The sequence below is a fragment of the Coregonus lavaretus genome, assembly GCF_964263955.1.
Source record: "Coregonus lavaretus genome assembly, chromosome: 22".
In the NCBI taxonomy this organism is placed as follows: Eukaryota; Metazoa; Chordata; class Actinopteri; order Salmoniformes; family Salmonidae; genus Coregonus; species Coregonus lavaretus.
In genome coordinates this window covers 13,111,205-13,132,836 of record NC_140009.1, presented here as the reverse complement: position 1 = coordinate 13,132,836, position 21,632 = coordinate 13,111,205, and the positions used below count along the sequence as shown (strand labels likewise).

Sequence of the window (21,632 nt, the reverse complement as noted above, 5' to 3'; positions counted from 1 at the left end):
CAACTTGAAGCGCCTCTTCACCTCAGCTCCTGTCCTTCGCCACCCTGATCCGACCCTTCCTTTCATCCTGGAGGTGGATGCCTCCAAAGTAGGAGTAGGAGCCATACTCTCTCAGCGGGTGGGAACACCTCCAAAATCACATCCCTGTGCCTTCTTCTCCAGGAAGTTATCCGTCGCTGAGAGGAATTACTCATTAACCCTTGTGGAGTGGCGCCACTGGTTGGAGGGCGCACAACATCCCTTTCTCATCCTAACAGATCATCATAATCTGGAATATATCAGAGGGGCCAAGGGGTTAAACTCCAGACAAACCTGCTGGGTTCTCTTCTTCACATGCTTCCATTTTCATGTTACTTACATCCCTGGAAAGAAAAACGTAAAAGCTGATGCTCTCTCCTGCCAGTTTGACCTTCCGACCAGTAACTCAGACCCTACACCCATTCTTCCTTCCTCTTGCATTATGGGACTGGTACAGTGGGAGGTTCACTCTGCTATTCAAGAAGCCCTAACCTCAGACCTGGCTCCTCCTGAGACACCAGCTGGGAAGAGTTACGTACCAGCAGCTGTTAGACCACAACTGATGCAATGGTGTCACATGTCCTTGGGGTCAGGACATCCGGGCACTACACGAACCACCAAACTTCTAGCCCGTAAGTTCTGGTGGTCCTCACTGGCATCCGATGTAAGGGATGACGTACTCTCCTGTCCATTCTGTGCCCAAACCAAAAGACCTCGTCATCTCCCTTCTGGTAAGCTTCACCCTTTGCCAATCCCTCACAGACCCTGGTCCCACATAGTTGTTTACTTCTTCACAGACCTTCCTGAATCCTCTGGTAACACCACTATCCTTGTCATAGTAGACAGTTTTTCAAAGATGTGTCGTCTGGTTCCTCTTCCTCATTTACCTAACGCCATGGAATTGGCTGAGTGTATGTTCCAGCAGGTGTTCCGTCTGTATGGGATTCCAGAGGACATCGTCTCTGACTGCGGGCCCCAGTTTGTCTTCCGGGTGTGGCGAGCCTTCTGTGACCGACTGGGGGTCGCCCTCATCCTCTCCTCCGGGTACCACCCCCAGACCAACGGGCAGACAGAACGCCTGAACCAAGAAATAGGGAAGTACCTCCGCCAACAATGTTCTGCCTCTCCACACGACTGGAGTCGGTATATGGCCTGGGCCGAATACGCTCAGAACTCACTCATGCATTCATCCCTTCGCCTTACTCAGTTTCAGTGTGTACTTGGTTACCAACCCCCATGTTTCCCTGGGAGGCGGAGCCTGGTACTACGCCACTCTTTCACCCCGGACAGCGTGAGTGGCTCTCTACCAGAGACATCTGGCTCTGCCTCCCCTGCAAAAAGTTCTGTCCTCGCTTCATTGGTCCCTTCAAGATAACCCATCGCATCAACCCTGTCACGTACCGCCTCCAGTTACCCCATCAGTATAAAATCTCCTCGTCGTTCCATGTGTCTCTGTTAAATCCGGTCACCTACAGTCCTCTTCATCCTCCAGTCTCAACCCGCAGTGCGCCCCCACCGTTGGACGTCGGAGGGGAACCTGCCTACGCCATTCAGGCCATCCTTGATTCCAAACGCCTGAGAGGTTGCATCCACTATCTAGTGGACTGAGAAGGTTATGGGCCTGAAGAACGGTCCTGGGTTCCCGACCAGGACATCCTCAACCCAGAGATGATTCAGGCATTCCATCGTAACCGTCCGGATCGTCCCGCTCCCCGACCTCGGGGTCGACCCCCGAACAGACCCACTGGACATCAGCCTCGACGCAGAACGTCAGGTCAGTCTACGACCTTGTCGGACCAGCCTGCCGGACCTCGCCCCCGAGGTAGGCGGCAGCCTCTGCTCCCCCGCCTGCCCGCTCCACCCTCAGGTGCTGTTGGGTCGTCAGGAGCCTCCATTGGGGGGGGGGGGGGGGGGGGGGGGGGGGGGGGGTACTGTAAGGTTCTGTATTTATTTTTATAGTCAACCTTGTGTTCTTGAACGTAGCCCTGTTTCTTTGTGTTTAAAATTTACAATATAGCTAATTCTTGTGTAATACAATGTTAAAACCATGTATTAGAAACACTACGTTTTACTACAGCCTTTGCTGTTGAGCCTATTTTTTATTTAACCTTTATTTTAACAGGGAGTCATGCTGAGACCAAGGTCTCTTTTACAGATGAGCTCTGTAATTCCAAAAATATACACATTAATACAATATGAAAAGCAAAGCAGAGATAAAAAAAAACACAGTCAAAGAAAACAAAGACTGGTATGGTAACTAAGTTATTAATGACGTTTAGGTAAAGCGGGAGTTTTTGTAAAATAGCTTTATAAACAAAAAAAGAGCAATGCATCGATCTACGAGAATTCAAAGAGGGCCAACCTACTTTCTGATACAGAATGCAGTGATGTGTACTGAACCTGTCGGCCGTAATAAAGTGTAGTGTGCTTAGATAAACTGCATAATTTTATAAATGCATCAAACACTTGTGTGGCTTTCATGTGCAAGCTTCAAATAAACAACCTGTCAATAAGTTAAGAGGTTGGTTTAATTATTTACTGTACTGTCTACTGAATTATTTTGACCTTACATTCATGTGAAGTAACCTGAGTTGGTTTAGTCAATTAGAAGCCTTGTTAAGTTTTTGGGCCAGTCACGTGAACTCTGGGTTTGCTGTTGCAAGGAACTTTTTGGGGCTCTGGGACTCCTGACTCTGCTCAAGCTGTGAGGAGGAGAAGATGACAATATTGTTGTTGAGCTTAAACTTTTACATCGGGAGAAATTTCAAATTACATTTAGCAAAAAGACTGTTGCTTAATCTTATATTTTTATTTCCTTATATTAATTGTGTTATGTGACTGATAATTTTGATTTACTAGTATCCAAGTCAAATTGTATTGTGTGTGGTTGTATTTTCCTTGAGTCACTCTTTCTTATTGCATGGGAGAACTATCTGGAAACAGTCATCTATGATATACATTTATATTAGTAATATACCTCTCGTTTTTTCCCCTATCAAGTCAATTGAGTTAATTTACTGAAATTATTCCCATGCTGATTCATCCGAGCCTGTGGTGAGAGTGTTACACTTGCATGATCAAGGAAAAAATTAACTGAGAGCTACAGTACAATCTGTAAAAGGAGATTTTGATCTCTGTCCCTATCTTTAGCTCTATGTAGGCTCACCAGCTTTGCTGCAGTCCACATTGAAGATGTTTCTCCTTCCCAGACAGGCTTCATTCAGGCCTGGGCCGCTACTGACAACCTTACAGGCATCAGACTGGAAGGAGGACCATAGAGAGGACGCCAAACAGCCATTGATTACTCTCCTCATCAGATTACCTGTGATAGGTGATAACGTATTATGACATGACCCGTACGTAGTTTATGTGCCTAATTTCCCCTCTCTAAATGAGACATGGAAAGACACACATTTGAGACAGTAAACCTTCACCATAAAATAATAGTACTGATTAATACCTTTGGTCTGTCCCGACCCTGATGCATCATCTCCAGCAGGGCCATACACTGGCACCAGGTAAGGACTGTCCTGAATGTGCTTGTCATCGAACTTGACTGACACCTCATAGTCACCTAGAGGAAAAGCATAATTTTTGGTGGTACTCTGTTTTACATTACATTGAATGTGTCAGGGGACAATGTGGAGGTGAGGCCTGTGTTTCTATACCTGGTTCCAGAGCAACGTAGGAGATCCCACAGGAGCCATCTTCCCTGTCCTCAAAGGTGAGCTCTGCCTGACCTGGGCCCTCCATTGTTACCGACAGACTCCTGGCACCTGCCTCTCGAGTCCAGATACTGAAATCAGCTGCACAGAAAGAAAGATAGATACAACACATGTGCAAGGCACACACAAACTAGAACATCTGCACTCAGTACAGTACAGTACAGTACCGTAGAACCACATACATTTATGTGGACTATAAATAACTTATCTAGGGACATACCTGGAATGCTTGCTTCAGCACTCTGCAGTCCCAGTCCCCAAGCCTGCACGTTCTCTGGTCCTCCCTCCCCTAGTGGGCCCACAGTGTACTGGTAAGGACTGCCAGGGATCTGCTGGCCTTTGTACCTCACACTAACTGCATGGACACCCATCTCACTGGGCACGAAGCTCACAGAGCCTGTGACGTCTGCTTCTTCTATGGCCCCAGAGGGACTCATGGGCAGATATGTGCTGGGCGTCCAGGCCTGTAAAATGGCAGACAGAGCTCACTCAGGTTGACTCAGTGATGTCAATAAAAAAGACTAGGTCAGAAGGCTCCTCTACTTGGTATTTTGAGGGTACTCCCACACACGTTGCCGACACTGGCGATAGTTGCAGCTCCCTGGAAGTGGGTTATGCTTTCTCTGACATAGCCACTCTCTGTCACCTCTGCTGTAAACTGACTCCCTGGACAATACATAACACATACACTATATATACAAAAGTATGTGGACACCCCTTCAAATGAGTGGATTTGGCTATTTCAGCCACACCCGTTGCTGACAGGTGTATAAAATCGAGCAGACAGCCATGCAATCTTCATAGACAAACATTGGCAGTAGAATGACATTACTGAAGAGCTCAGTAACGTTCAAAGTGGCACCGTCATAGGATGCCACCTTTCCAACAAGTCAGTTCGTCAAATTTCTGCCTTGGTCAACTGTAAGTGCTGTTATTGTGAAGTGGAAACGTCTAGGAGCAACAATGGCTCAGTCGTGAAATGGTAGGACACAAATCAAATCAAATTTTATTTGACACATGCGCCGAATACAACAGGTGTAGACCTTACAGTGAAATGCTTACTAGCCCTTAACCAACAATGCAGTTTTAACCCTCCCGTTGTCCTAGGGTCAAAATGACCCGCCACTGTGTTGAACCAACTTTATTTAATTTTTATATTTTTTGGATCATTTGTGAGAAGGAGGCAGTGATACTTTCTTTAAAGTCTCACTGCCTCCTTCTCACAAATGATTACAAAAATTAAATAAAGTTGATTCAACACAGTGGCGGGTCATTTTGACCCTAGGACAACGGGAGGGTTAAGAAAGAATACCCTATAAATAAAATAAATAAAAGTTACAAATAATTAAAAAGCTGCAGTAAAATAACAATAGCGAGGCTATATTCAGTGGGTACCGGTACAGAGTCAATGTGCGAGGGCACCGGTTAGTCGAGGTAATTGAGGTAATATGTACATGTAGGTAGAGTTATTAAAGTGACTATGCATAGATAATAAACAGAGAGTAGCAGCAGCGTAAAAGGAGGGGGGACAATGCAAATAGTCTGGGTAGCCATTTCATTAGATGTTCAGGAGTCTTATGGCTTGGGGGTAGAAGCTGTTTAGAAGCCTCTTGGACCTAGATTTGGCGCTCAGGTACCGCTTGCCGTGCGGTAGCAGAGAGAACAGTCTATGACTAGGGTGGCTGGAGTCTTTGACAATTTTTAGGGCCTTCCTCTGACACCGCCTGGTAGCAAGCTCACAGAACGGGACTGCCGAATGCTGAAGTGCGTAGTGCTTAAAAATTGTCTGTCCTTGGTTGCAACACTCACTACCAAGTTCCAAGCTGCCTCTGGAAGCAACGTCAGCACAAGAACTGTTCGTCAGGAGCTTCATGAAATGGGTTTCCATGGCCGAGCAGCCACACACAAGCCTAAGATCACCATGCGCAATGCCAAGCGTTGGCTGGAGTGGTATAAAGCTCGCCGCCATTGGACTCTGGAGTAGTGGAAACGCATGATGAATCACGCTTCACCATCTAGCAGTCCGACGGACGAATCTGGGTTTGGTGGATGCTAGGAGAACGCTACCTGCCCGAATGCATAGTGCCAACTGTAAAGTTTGGTGGAGGACGAATAATGGTCTGGGGCTGTTATTCATGGTTCTGGCTAGGCCCCTTAGTTCCAGTGAAGGGAAATCTTAACGCTACAGCATACAATGACATTCTAGATGATTCCAACTTTGTGGCAACAGTTTGGGGAAAGACCTTTCCTGTTTCAGTATGACAATGCCCTCGTGCACAAAGCGAGGTCCATACAGAAATGGTTTGTTGAGATCGGTGTGGAAGAACTTGACTGGCCTGCACAGAGCCCTGCACAGAGCCCTGACCTTAACCCCATCGAACACCTTTGGGATGAATTGGAACGCCGACTGCGAGCCAGGCCTAATCGCCCAACATCAGTGCCCGACCTCACTAATGCTCTTGTGGCTGAATGGAAGCAAGTCCCCGCAGCAATGTTCCATCATCTAGTGGAAAGCCTTCCCAGAAGAGTGGAGGCTGTTATATCAGCAAAAGGGGGACCAACTCCATATTAATGCCCACGATTGTGGAATGAGATGTTCGATGAGCAGGTGTCCACATACTTTTGGTCATGTAGTGTACATTACATACGGTTTGAATACAAACACAGCTTCTCTGTTCAAACTGTTCTATTTACTAACATTAGTTCACAGAAGTAGTGTAGCTACCTGGCACATGTTCCTCTGCGAATTTGACTGAGAGGGTGTAGGCCCCAGGCTCTGTGGGGCAGAAGGAGATGACACAAGGTGATATGTTTCTTTGTTTGGGGGGGAGATTTGTGACTCACCTGCATCTCGTGTATCCACAACAAAGTCTGACATCTCAAAGGTGCGCCCCGTCACCAGCCCTGGTCCAAAGACCTTGACCCTTCTGGGGTCTGTAATCTCTAACTGGGTGATGGTGAGAGGGATGGGACTATTGGCCACATCCATCCTTCATCACGTTAACCAGATGCTCTCTCACCTCTTTGGGGATGAAGGATATACCTGCACAGCAGAAGAAAAGTGAGACTGTTCTTTAAAACAAGGGATTTTACATTCATCCCACGGAACTCATTTTCCCAGGGGGCTTTGGTCCTCGCTCTTAGTCCCCAGTGCCCTCAACTCCTGAACCCTGACCTATGTGTCTGTCAGGCTGCCTCTTCAGCAGGCAGGACACATCCAGGCCTGAGGGAAACACGATGCTGGCTGTGAGCAGACTGATATCCTCTTCTATGATGTCCAGGCTGAAGTCAGTCAAGTGCCCAACATCACCCTGCGGGACCTCCGGGGAACCACACCTTCACCAGCCACTGCACAGGGACAGGTGAGACAGGTGAGACAGCAAAGGTGAGGTGAAGTTCTTAAACATTCTCTTTATCTTAATTTTAGTTCTACCTTTCCTACCCTGTAGACCTACCAACCACATACTGTAGATACTGCTGCTTACTAGCGATCCTTGCCGTGAAGGGACTTCCTGTGATGTGCTCGTTGTTGTGTCGTACTAGGATGCTGTAGTCACCAGAAACTGTGTTGTTCATGAGGCGAATCTCTGCTTTAGATGGACCCTCGAGGGAAATGTCCAGTTTACCTGGTGATTAAAGAACAGGTATAGTATCTGCCTTCCAGAATGATTCAGAAACCTTTGGTGTGGTGTTAGTTGCATTTCGTGTGTTCTGTCTTTAGGTTCAAAAGTAAGTATTTCTCATTTGCTAATGAAGGGACTCTTACAGTGTGTTGAGTCTTTGTTGAAGATGGTGAAGGCTGCGATCTTGTTTGTCATGCTATAGACTAGGCCTGCCCCATGTGCCATAGTGTCAGAGTTACTGGCATTGTTCACGTAGAACTGGAGAGGGCTCTCTAAAATGCAGATTTGAGTAATAAGACAATGGTTAGCTTATTTTTTGCCTTTCTATTATATGTAAGGAATGGGTTTAATAAACCTGACATCACTCTTACCGGGGAGAGCAGTGCCATCAACCTTGATGTGCATTTGATGGAGGCCTTCTTCTGTGGGATCATACATCAGTGTGACCGTTCCATCTCGGTTATCAGTTACATCAGCCGGGGCCCTATTACCGGATGGAATACATACTTCACCTAAGAAATCATTTTTGAGCGCAATTGTGAATTGAGCAAATGTGAATACAACTAAAAGGTGTTATTTTCCACCAATCTCTGGTAAATCGCTTCCAGGATACATGAAAAGTTAGAAAACTTCAATGCAGGCATCTATGTTCCACCTTTGATTTCCCCCTCTGTCAAGCTGTATGCCATAACAATGTCAAAGGGCATCAGTCCAGTTCGGTTCACATGGCTAAGGGGAATGTAAGAGCTGTGTGTCATCTGTAGAGAGAGAGGTGCTAAAAGTGGCTATGACAACTTTCCAACACCAGTGGGCTTTTTAATCAAGCTGTATTATACGGCGCAACAAAGAGCTAAAATGTAAATGAACAGCACTATATAAAAGCTTGTTGTCTTGATAGAAAATTATTTAAAAGGATGTTAGAGTAATTTGGGAGCCCCACACCCATAGTGATCATGTTTAATCGTCAATTAAACAGACAGCTCCAAAGCTGCATATATTCCTGCCGCTCTGAAAGGGAAGAATGTCCATACCGAAGGCTGGCCATCTCTGTGAGAAGCTTTTTGCTTCCATTTGGACTGCTGCCCATCACGTCCTGAGTCCAAGTCATTGTCTGGAGCCTGAGCACATACACACAGAACAGGTCCAGCATGCAATGAAAAAAAAACATTACCTTAACACACAGGCATGAGATTCACCTATTATATATACATAAAGTTACAAGAAAAATGAAACGTCAAAACTATTTCAGTAGGCATATAATAGGCTATAATACACATTATTTGGTAGTGGTAACCAGCGTTGGTGTGAATTCCATTTATATTTAGTAAATTCAGGAGAATTAAAAATACAATTCAAGAATAAAAAATGTAACAACTGACCCCCAACCTTGGTTGAAATGCATCTAATTTGACTACTCTAACTAAAGTTAGCTAAATATCCAGCTAGCCAGGTTTCCTTAGCATCTTGTACACAGCCCACAGCCCTTGTGGCTAGGACCACGGATTGTGACTTTTTGAATCGCTGCTGTTTGTTGCTGTTTCCATCTGCCCTGCGACCTGACCTGTCTGGAACTGCGAGGAGTAACAGCGTAGCCTACGTTGTTACCATGACAAAGACCAAAGCCGGTGGGAGTACTGTTGAAGACAGTGGTGAATCTTTATCACAGGTGAAGGATCTTTTAAACGAACAAAAACATTTTCTACAAGCAGTTGTTACAACAACAAGAAAATAGCTTAAAGTGTTGTGTCCAAATACTGGAGGAGTCAACTAATAAAAGAATGGACAATCTGACCAGAGGCCTGAAGAACAGTTTGCAGTTCTCCCAGGGTCAGCTCGATTAGTTTAAACAGCAAGATGACCGCAATCTGTAAGTCATAAAAAAATTAATAAATAAAGATATGCCATTTAGCAGACGCTTTTCTCCAAAGCGACTTACAGTCATGCGTGCATACATTTTTGTGTATGGGTGGTCCCGGGGATTGAACCCACTACCTTGGCGTTACAAGCGCCGTGCTCTACCAGCTGAGCTACAGAGGACCACAGTTCAGTTCTGTATGCTCTGGAAAGAGCCAAGAACTTGAGAGAAATGTACACTACCAGTCAAAAGATTGGACACACCTACTCATTCAAGGGTTTTTCTTTATTTTTACAATCTTTTACATTGTAGAATAATAGTGAAGACATCAAAACTATGAAATAACACATATGGAATCATGTAGTAACCAAAAAAGTGTTAAACACATCCAAATGTATTTTATATTTGACATTCTTCAAATAGCCACCCTTTGCCTTGATGACAGCTTTTCACACTCTTGGGATTCTCTCAACCAGCTTCATGAGATAGTCACCTGGAATGCATTTCAATTATCAGGTGTGCCTTCTTAAAAGTACATTTGTGGAATTTATTTCCTTCATAATGCGTTTGAGCCAATCAGTTGTGTTGTGGCAAGGTAGGGGGGGTTACACAGAAGATAGCCCTATTTGGTAAAAGACCAAGTCCATATTAAGGCAAGAACAGCTCAAATAAGCAAAGAGAAACAACAGTCCATCATTACTTTAAGACATGAAGGTCAGTCAATTCGGAAAATTTCAAGAACTTTGAAAGTTTCTTCAAGTGCAGTCACAAAAGCCATCATGCTCTATGATGAAACTGGATCTCATGAGTACCGCCACAGGAATGGAAGACCCAGAGTTACCTCTGCTGCAGAGGATAAGTTCATTAGAGTTACCAGCCTCAGAAATTGCAGCCCAAATAAATGCTTCACAGAGTTCAAGTAAAAGACACATCTCAGCATCAACTGTTCAGAGGAGACTGTGTGAATCAGACCTTAATGGTCAAATTGCTGCAAAGAAACCACTACTAAAGGACACCAATAATAAGAAGAGACTGCTTGGGCCAAGAAACACGAACAATGGACATTAGACTGGTGGAAATTTGTCATTTGGTCTGGAGTCCAAATTGGAGATTTCTGGTTCCAACCGCCGTGGCTTTGTGAGACGCGGTGCAGGTGAACGGATAATCTCCGCATGTGTATTTCCCACCGTAAAGCATGGAAGAGGAGGTGTGATGGTGTGGGGGTGCTTTGCTGGTGACACTGTCTGTGATTTATTTAGAATTCAAGGCACACTTAACCAGCATGGCTACCACAGCATTCTGCAGTGATACGCCATCCCATCTGGTTTGGGCTTAGTAGGATTATCATTTGTTTTTCAACAGGAAAATGACCCAACACACCTCCAGGCTGTGTAAGGGCTATTTGACCAAGAAGGAGAGTGATGGAGTGCTGCATCAGATGACCTGGCCTCCTCAATCCCCCTACCTCTACCCAATTGAGATGGTTTGGGATGAGTCGGACCGCAGAGTGAAGGAAAAGCAGCCAACAAGTGCTCAGCATATGTGGGAACTCCTTCTTGAGAGAATGCCATGAGTGTGCAAAGCTGTCATCAAGGCAAAGGGTGGCTATTAGAATAATCTTCTATTTAATATATATATATATATATATATATATATATATGTATTTTTTTAAATTTGTTTAACACTTTTTTGGTTACTACATGATTCCATATGTGTTATTTCATAGTTTTGATGTCTTCACTACTATTCTACAATGTAGAGAATAGTAAAAAATACCCAAGAATGGTAAAGCGGCCTTTACTGGTTCTAACAGCCGACCTATCAGCTCGCTGCCAGCTCTTAGCAAACTGTTGGAAAAAATTGTGTTTGACGAAATACAATGCTTATTTCTCTGTAAACAAATTAACAACAGACTTTGAGCATGCTTATAGAGAAGGGCACTCAACATGTACTGCACTGACACAAATGACTGATGATTGGTTGAAAGAAATTGATAATAAGAAGATTGTGGGAGCTGTACTGTTAGATTTCAGTGCAGCCTTTGATATTATTGACCACCTGTTGTTGAAAAAACATATGTGTTATGGCTTTTCAACCTCTGCCATATCGTGGATTCAGAGCTATCTATCTAATAGAACAGAGAGTTTTCTTTAATGGAAGCTTCTCTAATGTTAAACATGTAAAGTGTGGTGTACAGCAGGGCAGCTCTCTTGGCCCTCTACTCTTTTCACCAATGACCTGCCATTGGCATTAAACAAAGTATGTGTGTCCATGTATGCAGATGATTCAACCCTATATGTGTCAGCAACCACAGGTAGTGAAATCACTGCAACCCTAAACAAAGAGTTGCAGTCAGTTTTGGAATGGGTGTCCAGTAATAAACTGGTCCTAAACATTTCTAAAACTAAGAGCATTGTATTTGGTACAATTTCTAGACCTCAGCTGAATTTGGTAATGAATGGTGTGGCTGTTGAGCAAGTTGAGGAGGCTAAATTACTTGGAGTTACCTTAGATTGTAAACTGTCATGGTCAAAACATATTGACTTAATTACATTTTAGTCATTTAGCAGACGCTCTTATCCAGAGCGACTTACAGTTAGTGAGTGCATACATTATTATTTTTTATTTAATTTTTTTCATACTGGCCCCCCGTGGGAATTGAACCCACAACCCTGGCAAACTACCAACTGAGCTACATCCCTGCCGGCCATTCCCTCCCCTACCCTGGACGACGCCACCCCATGGGTCTCCTGGTCACGGCCGGCTACGACAGAGCCTGGATTCGAACCAGGATCTCTAGTGGCACAGTGATGCAGTGCCTTAGACTACTGCGCCACTCGGGAGGCTAATACCAATACTATGCATGCCAGTCTCTCTTGGCAAAGAGTTGAGGAAAGATTGACTGCATCGCTCCTTGTTTTTATAAGAAACATTGTATTGGAAATTCCAAATTGTTTGAATAGTCAACTTACACACAGCACTGACACACACACTTACCCCACCAGACATGCCACCAGGTTTTTTTTGACACAGTTCCCAGGTCCAGAACAAATTCAAGGAAACGTACAGTATTATACGGAACCATGATTGCATGGAACTCCCTTCCATCTCATATAGTGCAAGTGAACAGGAAACCCGATTTCCTGTAAGTCGCTCTGGATAAGAGCGTCTGCTAAATGACTAAAATGTAAATGTAAGAATGACGTTATTAAAATGGCAAAAGGTTAGTATAAGGGATTTTCTCCCCCAAATTATTTTACGTTCTACCTGGAAAACTCATTTTCATCAGCATATTTGACCACCAGAGAATGAGGACCCTCCATGGAAGGGGAGTAGGCCACAGAGTAGGTTCCATCTCCATTGTCTGTCACCTCCACAAGCTCCATCTTACCTGGATAAAGTAAAAGACAGGGAAAGCAACATGACAGTCAATGAAAACATACATGGATCAGAAGAACAAAAACATGAATATCAGATATACATGTATATGAAATCATGTTCTCACCACTAGGTGTCATAACAGCAACAGACTCTGGAGCCTCTCCAGTCTTGCTACAGTCAATGGTGAAAGTCTGGGGAGTTTTGACACAAATTCCTGACTCCAAGCCAGAGACTTTCAACTTGTTGGCCTGATTTGTGGGCAGCACTTGGAAGTTGGAGAGACTGAAATAAAGTATAGAACATATTGACATGAAAAAGACTTTCCTAAAATTGTATTTCCTGATTAAAAACCTGTTTATATATATATATATATTTTTTTTTAACACCATCTGAAGTCCCACCTGCAAAATTCATCCTCATCGACATATTTAACAACCAGAGAGTGAGAACCCTCCATAGAAGGGGAGTAGGCCACTAAGTATGTCCCATCTCCATTGTCTGTCACATCCAGAAGCTCCATTTTACCTGCATAGATACAATAAAGAAATACACACTTTTCACCGAAGTGAAACTATACAACTTTATGCAATACCAACAAAGATGTTTGCTGGTAATCAATTAAATAGCGTACTCACCACTTGTCGTCATGACAGCCACAGCTTCTGGGACCTCTCCAGTCTTGCTATAGTCTATGGTGAAGGTCTGAGGTATCTTGGCACAAACTCCTGACTCCAAAACTGGAGTAGACACTTTCAACTTGTTGGCATCATTAGAGGGTTTCACATGTAAGTTGAAGGGACTGCAACAAGATGAAAAATTGACACTGAACATTTCACTAAACTGATCACAATAACAATTTGAACGAACATGAGCAACTGCAGAATTCAATTCAATTCTTACCTGCAGAATTCATCTTCATCTGCATATTTGACCACTAGAGAAAAAAAAAACATTGTAAAGTGGTTGTACTACTGGTTGTAAGGTGAATGCACCAATTTGTAAGTCGCTCTGGATAAGAGCGTCTGCTAAATGACGTAAATGTAAATGTAAATGTAGAGAGTGAGGGCCCTCCATTGGAAGGGGAGTAGGCCACTGAGAAGGTTCCATCCCCATTGTCTGTCACCTCCACAAGCTCCATCTTACCTGAATAAAGTAAAAGATGGCAAAAGCAACATGGCAGTCAAATAAAATATATGAATATGAAGAAGAAAGAAACATGAAAATCAGATAGAAATTAAATAATTTTCTCAATGGTAGGTGTCATAACAGCAACAGACTCTGGGGCCTCTCCTGTCTTGCTACAGTCAATAGTGAAGGTCTGGGAAGTTTGGGCGCAAGTTTCTGACTCCAAGCCTGACCCCGAGACTATCAACTTGTTGGCCTGATTTGTGGGCAGCACTTGGAAGTGGGAGAGACTGAAATACAGTAAAGAACATGTTAACATGAAAAAGATTGTTTCCTTAAATGGTATTTCACACTTGAAAAAACATCCTGTTCTTTTTAAAAATGCGATCTAAAGTCTTACCTGCAAAACTCATCCTTATCGGCATACTTGATAACCAGAGAGTGAGAACCCTCCAGACAAGTGGAGCATGCCAGTGAGTATGTCCCATTTTAGGGTTCCCTCGAAACCACCCTTCAAACATGGTCCATAAGCTTTGACCTAAAAAGAGGATGAAAGCATCAAATGTTATCATAAAAGCTGTTAGTATAACAGTTTATGTGTAAAATCAGCTCACCAGGCTTCCCTGACCCTTTAGCTCTAATGTTTGAGCCGTTAAATTATGGTTCTATTCGAACTCTGTCAGGGGTCACCTAAAATAGACAACAATTTCATACAAAGACAAAGGCAAATATATAAAAATATATTTAAAATAAAATGTTGAATGGTTCATATTTTAATTATTATATTTTTACTTACTCTGAAAGGACTGCCAGGGACACTGACCCCTCCCCAAGTCACACAGATAGTGTGTTTGGCCAGAGTGGTTGGAGTGTAGTAGCAAGTATAGAGGCCCAGCTCTTTACGAACCACCTCCACGTTGACTGGGACTTCATCAATGCCCTATGGGTTAGAGGAATGATATACGCATAGAATAAGTCCTACTTTAAGGCCATATTCAACAGTAATAACTGTAGTGAATACTAATGTACATCATATCTAGCACAGTTCGTTATGGCAAAGAACTTTAGTAAAGTGGGACCATATTAGAATTCATCAAACAGACATGGCATCATGGAGCCTAAATAGGGCTGACTCAGCCTTATGCTGCCAGTGTATCTTTGTTGTTTGTACAGACGCCTCTTACCCAAGCAAGGATGCCCAATGACCCATCGCCAGCAAACCTGGCATCCACTGTTCACTATACAGCCACCCTGACTCACGCCTGTTCCATACACTTTCACCTGAAAAATACATCAAATTACTAACTGAACAAAATAATTTACTGTACCTAAGTCTCAAGTACAGTTTACAAAATCACTTACAAAATCACTTCATGTGCTGCAAGACTTCTGCATCCCTGGACAAGCGCAGAATGTTCCAAATACATGGACAAGCGCAGAATGTTCCAAATACATGGACAAGCGCAGAATGACCCAAATGCTAAATAGAGCAGAACAAATGGACCCAGTAACTGCAGGGAGGCACTCGCCTTGTGTGGGTAGCATTTATTTTTATTGGGGCTTATGTGGGACATGAAAGGATTGTCCTCGATCTCATCTTCATCACAGGTCACATGCACAGCGTATTTCCCCGGTTCTGTGGGCCAGAACCTCACGTCACACAAGCCATCATCTTGGTCATCACACTCGAACCTGGCCTTAGAGAGACCCTCGATGGCAAAGCCTACCGAGCAGAGAGATGCATTTTAGAGGCTAGATTCATTTAAATCCAAGGTGGGAGAAATACAGTGCATTCGGAAAGTATTCAGACCCCTTCCCTTTTTCCACATGTTTTTCTATTCCCCTCATCAATCTACACACAATACCCCATAATGACAAAGCAAAAACAGGTTTTTAGACATTTTTGCACAAACATAAAAAAATAAAAACAGAAACATCTAATTTATATAAGTATTCAGACCCTTTACTCTGTACTTTGTTGAAGCACCTTTATCAGCGATTACAGCCTTGAGTCTTCTTGGGTATGACGCTACAACCATGGCACACCTGTATTTGAGGAGTTTCTCCCATTCTTCTCTGCAGATTCTCTCAAGCTCTGTCAGGTTGGATGGGGAGCGTCGCTGCACAGCTATTTTCAGGTCTCTCCAGCGATGTTCGATCGGGTTCAAGTCCGGGCTCTGGTTGGGCCACTCAAGGACATTCAGAGACTTGTCCCTAAGAACGCCTGCATTGTCTTGGCTGTGTGCTTAGGATCGTTGTGCTGTTGGAAGGTGAACCTTCGCCCCAGTCTGAGGTCCTGAGCGCTCTGGAGCAGGTTTTCATCAAGGAGCTCTCTGTACTTTGCTCCGTTCATCTTTCCCTCGATCCTGACTAGTCTCCCAGTCCCTGCCGCTGAAAAACATCCCCACGGCATGATGCTGCCACCACCATGCTTCACCGCAAGGATGGCATTGGTCAGGTGATGAGCGGTGCTTGGTTTCTTCTATACGTGACGCTTGGCATTCAGGGCAAAGAGTTCAATCTTGGTTTCATCAGACCAGAGAATCTTGTTTCTCATGGTCTGAGAGACTTTTATGTGCCTTTTGGCAAATTCCAAGCGGGCTGTCATGTGTCTTTTACTGAGAAGTGGCTTCCGTCTGGCCACCATAAAGGCCTGATTGGTGGAGTGCTGCAGAGATGGTTGTCCTTCTGGAAGGTTCTCCCATCTCCACAGAGGAACTCTGGAGCTCTGTCAGAGTGACCATAGGATTCTTGGTCACCTCCCTGACCAAGGCCCTTCTCCCCCAATTGCTCAGTTTGGCCGGGCAGCCAGATCTAGGAAGAGTCTTGGTGGTTCCAAACTTCTTCCATTTATGAATGATGGAGGCCACTGTGTTCTTGGGGACCTTCAATGCTGCAGAGATTTGTTGGTACCCTTCCCCAGATCTGTGCCTCGACACAATCCCGTCTCGGAGCTCTACGGACAATTCCTTCGACCTCATGGCTTGGTTTTTGCTCTGACATGCACTGTCAACTGTGGGACCTTATATAGACAGGTGTGTGCCTTTCCAAATCTAAATTTAATTTCCACTTGGTGGACTCCAATCAAGTTGTAGAAACATCTCAAGGATGATCAATGGAAACAGGATGCACCTGAGCTCAATTTCGAGTCTCATAGCAAAGGGTCTGAATATTTAAGTAAATAAAATTTCTAAAAACCAGTTTTCACTTTGTCATTATGAGGATCTTTTAATTTTTAAAATCAGTTTTAGAATAAGGCTGTAACGTAACAAGACGTGAAAAGGGGAAGGGGTCTGAATACTTTCAGAATGCACTGTACATGCTAATGTACAGAAAATACTAGAAGTCATCTTTCTAGAATACTCTGTGACTGCATCATTAAACAGCCAGTCAAACTTACCTAACATCCCTGCATCATCTCAGATGAATTCCACGATGAAGTCAGCTGACATTTCCACCATGCCCCCCTCCAGACCAGGACCCCACGCCCGGACGAGCTGGGGGCCCGCTTTGGGACCAACGTCAACCTCAAAGGGGCTGTCAACGGATAAAGGGCAATTGCTCCATGAAATATTAATTCCATGTCAAAACAACATCCGTTTTAAACAGAGAGCTCACCTCTTGAGAATGTAATAATAATATGCCATTTAGCAGACGCTTTTATCCAAAGCGACTTACAGTCATGCGTGCATTCATTTTTTTTGTGTATGGGTGGTCCCGGGGATCGAACCCACTACCTTGGCGTTACAAGCGCCGTGCTCTACCAGCTGAGCTACACTCCCAGACCATGTTATGTCTACTGTATGTTTTGTCATCAATGGCCTCTCTCGGTATGACTGGTACATCAAAGCCATCTGCCAAGAAAACACATGAAACACAATCTAGCAGCTCAACATGTTCAGGTACAGATGTAGGATCTTAATTTGATGACCCTGTTGCAGGAGAACTTTCCTTCAACGCAGGACATTTAAAACCTGTAGTGCATTTGACGTTTAGAAAGTTTGTAATTTTAGACTTGATTTTCCCTTACAAAAATGTATCAACCCCTACAAAAAGTTTCCAATAATTAAAATCCACATAATAATTCACGTTTCCTGTTGCTGCAGGATTCTTTTCCTGCTGTAGCAAACTGGCTCAAATTAAGATCCTACATCTGGTACAAGAGAAAAATAGGACCAGGACAATTGAGGAAAGGATGAACAGAATCATGTGAATAAAATAAGAGGGCAGTAGAAATGATAAACACTCACCAGGTCCTTTGATATGCACCTCCAGTTCCACAGGTCCAGCCCTACTGGTGTCTACCTTGAAGTCAGCCACCTGACCAACCCTCACTCCCTTGGGCTGCAGCCCTCGGCCACTCACCCTACAGGCTTTCGGCTTGGTCACTGATACAAACGATTTGTCCATAAATACAGTGCATTCGGAAAGTATTCAGACCCCTTGACTTTTTCCACATTTTGTTATGTTACAGCCTTATTCTAAAATTGATAAAATTGATTTTTTTCCTCATCAATCTACACACAATACCCCATAATGACAAAGCAAAAACAGGTTTTTAGAAATGTTTGCACATTTATAACAAATAGAAAACAGAAATACCTTATTTACATAAGTATTCAGACCCTTTGCTATGAGACTCGAAATTGAGCTTAGGTGCATCCTGTTTCCATTGATCATCCTTGAGATGTTTCTACAACTTGATTGGAGTCCACCTGTGGTCATTTAAATTGATTGGACATGATTTGGAAAGGCACACACCTGTCTATATAAGGTCCCACAGTTGACAGTGCATATCAGAGCAAAAACCAAGCCATGAGGTCGAAGGAATTGTCCGTAGAGCTCAGAGACAGGATTGTGTCGAGGCACAAATCTGGGGAAGGGTACCAAAACATTTCTGCAGCATTGAAGGTCCCCAAGAACACAGAGGCCTCCATCATTCTTAAATGGAAGAGTTTGGAACCACCAAGACTCTTCCTAGAGCTGGCCGCCCGGCCAAACTGAGCAATCGGGGGAGAAGGGCCTTGGTCAGGGAGGTGACCAAGAACACGATGATCACTCTGACAGAGCTCCAGAGTTCCTCGGTGGAGATGGGAGAATCTTCTAGAAGGACAACCATCTCTGCAGCAGTCCACCAATCAGACCTTTACGTTAGAGTGGCCAGATGGAAGCCCCTCCTCAGTAAAAGGCACATGACAGCCCGCTTTGAGTTTGCTAAAAGGCACCTAAAGACTCTCAGACCATGAGAAACAAGATTCTCTGGTCTGATGAAACCAAGATTGAACACTTTGGCCTGAATGCCAAGCGTCACGTCTGGAGGAAACCTGGCACCATCCCTACGGTGAAACATGGTGGTGGCAGCATCATGCTGTGGGGATGTTTTTCAGTGGCAGAGAATGGGAGACTAGTCAGGATCGAGGGAAAGATGAACGGAGCAAAGTACAAAGAGATCCTTGATGAAAACCTGCTCCAGAGCACTCAGGACCTCAGACTGGGGCGAAGGTTCACCTTCCAACAGGACAACGACCCTAAGCACACAGCCAAGACAACGCAGGACTGGCTTCGGGACAAGTCTCTGAATGTCCTTGAGTGGCCCAGCCAGACCCCGGATTTGAATCCGATCAAACATCTCTGGAGAAGAATGGGAGAAACTCCCCAAATACAGGTGTGCCAAGCTTGTAGCGTCATACCCAAGAACATTGCAAAAATATCTAAAAACCTGTTTTTGCTTTGTCATTATGGGGCATTATGTGTAGATTGATGAGAGATTTTATTTTATTTTTTATTAATTTTAGAATAAGGCTGTAACGTAACAAAATGTGGAAAAAGTCAAGGTGTCTGAATACTTTCTGAATGCACTGTACCTCAAAACACAAATCACCTTTGTGTAAAAACAAGGCTAGCCAGATTGCCTATTATGAGCGCTAATTAACAGAAGAGGGGCAGAGCAGTGGCACACCTGATTTGGGTTTGAGGGGGGCTTCAGATTTCAGTTGAGCTTTGGGGAACATGGAGAGGTAAGTCATGATGGACTGCTCATCCACACGAGGGTCGATGATCTCCTCTGGGGCAATGACCTGGATGCAAAAGAGAAACAATGGTTATGTAAATGTACTGTATGTCCTAGCCTGATTAATTATGGTAGTGCCAATTATTCCCCAAACTGGCCTCTTCAGGTCACATGCAAGGTGACATCGCCCCTACAAGCTAAAACAACATGTATGATGTAAACTCTGCTACATTTCATGTCGTCCTTTCACTATGAGCAGAGGAGAGGAGTGACTCTACTTCCTGAAGGCTTTGTTTGTGTGGTGAATACTGTGATGAGCGATGATGTCGTAGGCCAAAAGATTACCCCCCAGAGGCTGTTCTGAGAAGTTAAAACCTAAGATGTCATCCCCCAAGCCTCTCTGGCATTGTCTACTCGCTGTACCTTGTCCCAGCTCTCCCAGTCTGGACACAGGCCTGCAGGCAGGGAGAAATACAGAGGATCAAAGGTCAGGTTCTAGACTATATAAGCATCCCTTACCCAGTAACAACAAAGCTGGATGTTGTTTTCATGAATCCAGTTATAGTTCACTTGGGGCCAGTCCGTCCACCAGTGCCCCCAGAGCCTTGCCATTCTGCCAGTCCTGGCTGAAGTTGGTGATAGACAGTTCGGGCACATTGTCCTGGATCCACCCCAGCAGCCGTAGCTCAGGGGTCTGTTTCTTGGTCTTGTCCTGGCCCCCGTCCTCCAGTAGATGAGAAGAGATGGAGTAATGTAGGATCAAGGTCCACACCAACCCCAGAATCAGCTTCATATTCCCGTCCATGATGGCCTTGCTGTCTGTTGAGGCAGCACCATGTTATACCCACAAGAAGGGATGGGAGATCCAGTGTTATCTAACACATACAGTATCGCACATCTCCCAGTGTAAATCAAACAGACCTATAGTCTTCACTTTATAACATAACAAATTGTGGCAACATTTGCAATTGCATGGCTGTACACAGTAACTGTTAGGTACATACAACAATGACTGAACTCAATCATAGAAAACTGGCCAAATTGTTTCAAGTTAGTTAAAGTATAACTACTGTACAAGTAACGGCACCTAGAAAAAATAAATAAATATGGTGTCTGCACAATGTAACCTCATGTAAAGTGTAACCAAAGAAGTGTGACTTTATCTTCTTACTTATCTTGGCATGGCTGCCAGACTGAACTTCATCCCTGAGCAATTCACCATCTCACTTACCTATAGACACCAACTTGACATTCTCCTGGTCCAGAAGCTTGAGCGCAACAGAGACATTATCCAGCCTCATCTGTCTGAATGTGGGCCTGGTGTGGTACTTCCTGAACATCTTCTTATGGCTCAACACCTCCAGTAGGGCGATGATAGTCAGCCCGTCGTTTAGGTCAAACGAGGGTCACCTATGAACCTGTTTACACACTTCAGGTGCTCGTTGCACCACCGTGTGAAGGTGTTCTTCTGGATCTTCTTCCATGATGCATCGTCTGCCAGGTTACACTCAGCGGCACACATACTGTGTTCAGCCGGAGAGACCTCGCTCTTGGTAAATGGCATACTGTAATATACTAACGTTGATTGTTCCTTGTTGCGTTTTTCCCCTTCCTCCGTTGTTTAGAATCTGATCTGTCTGTCTCCCCGTAGTGCGGTGGAGCTTTTAAAGGGGGGCGAGGTGTGGAATATGAGAAGCCATAACCTCACAGAGTTCTGGAGTTTTCGCTGGAGGCGAGGGACAAAACATCCCCTCTCCGTGTTATCTTAATAAAACATTGTCCACACTGTTAGCAATTACACTGAGGGAGTAGAATGCACGGAGAGAACAGTCCCTCTGACATATCTAACCAGTGCCATCATCATATGGAGTCTTTTTATGGAGAAAGAAGTGCAT

At 44.3% G+C, this 21,632-nt stretch overlaps 1 pseudogene across 1 annotated transcript; it reads right to left on the bottom strand.

Annotated features, from left to right (window-relative positions):
• Positions 1-6,883: 6,883 nt before the first annotated feature.
• Positions 6,884-21,259, bottom strand: LOC311149519 (filamin-B-like; annotated as a pseudogene). The gene is made up of 17 exons: positions 20,969-21,259; positions 20,308-20,556; positions 20,116-20,192; positions 19,687-19,804; positions 15,257-15,450; positions 14,524-14,667; positions 14,128-14,153; positions 13,949-14,017; positions 13,238-13,401; positions 13,004-13,127; positions 12,727-12,884; positions 12,489-12,612; positions 8,398-8,484; positions 7,738-7,850; positions 7,510-7,638; positions 7,210-7,369; positions 6,884-7,079 (listed from the first exon to the last, which is right to left on the bottom strand). The product of its transcript is annotated as a filamin-B-like (transcript).
• Positions 21,260-21,632: the final 373 nt, after the last annotated feature.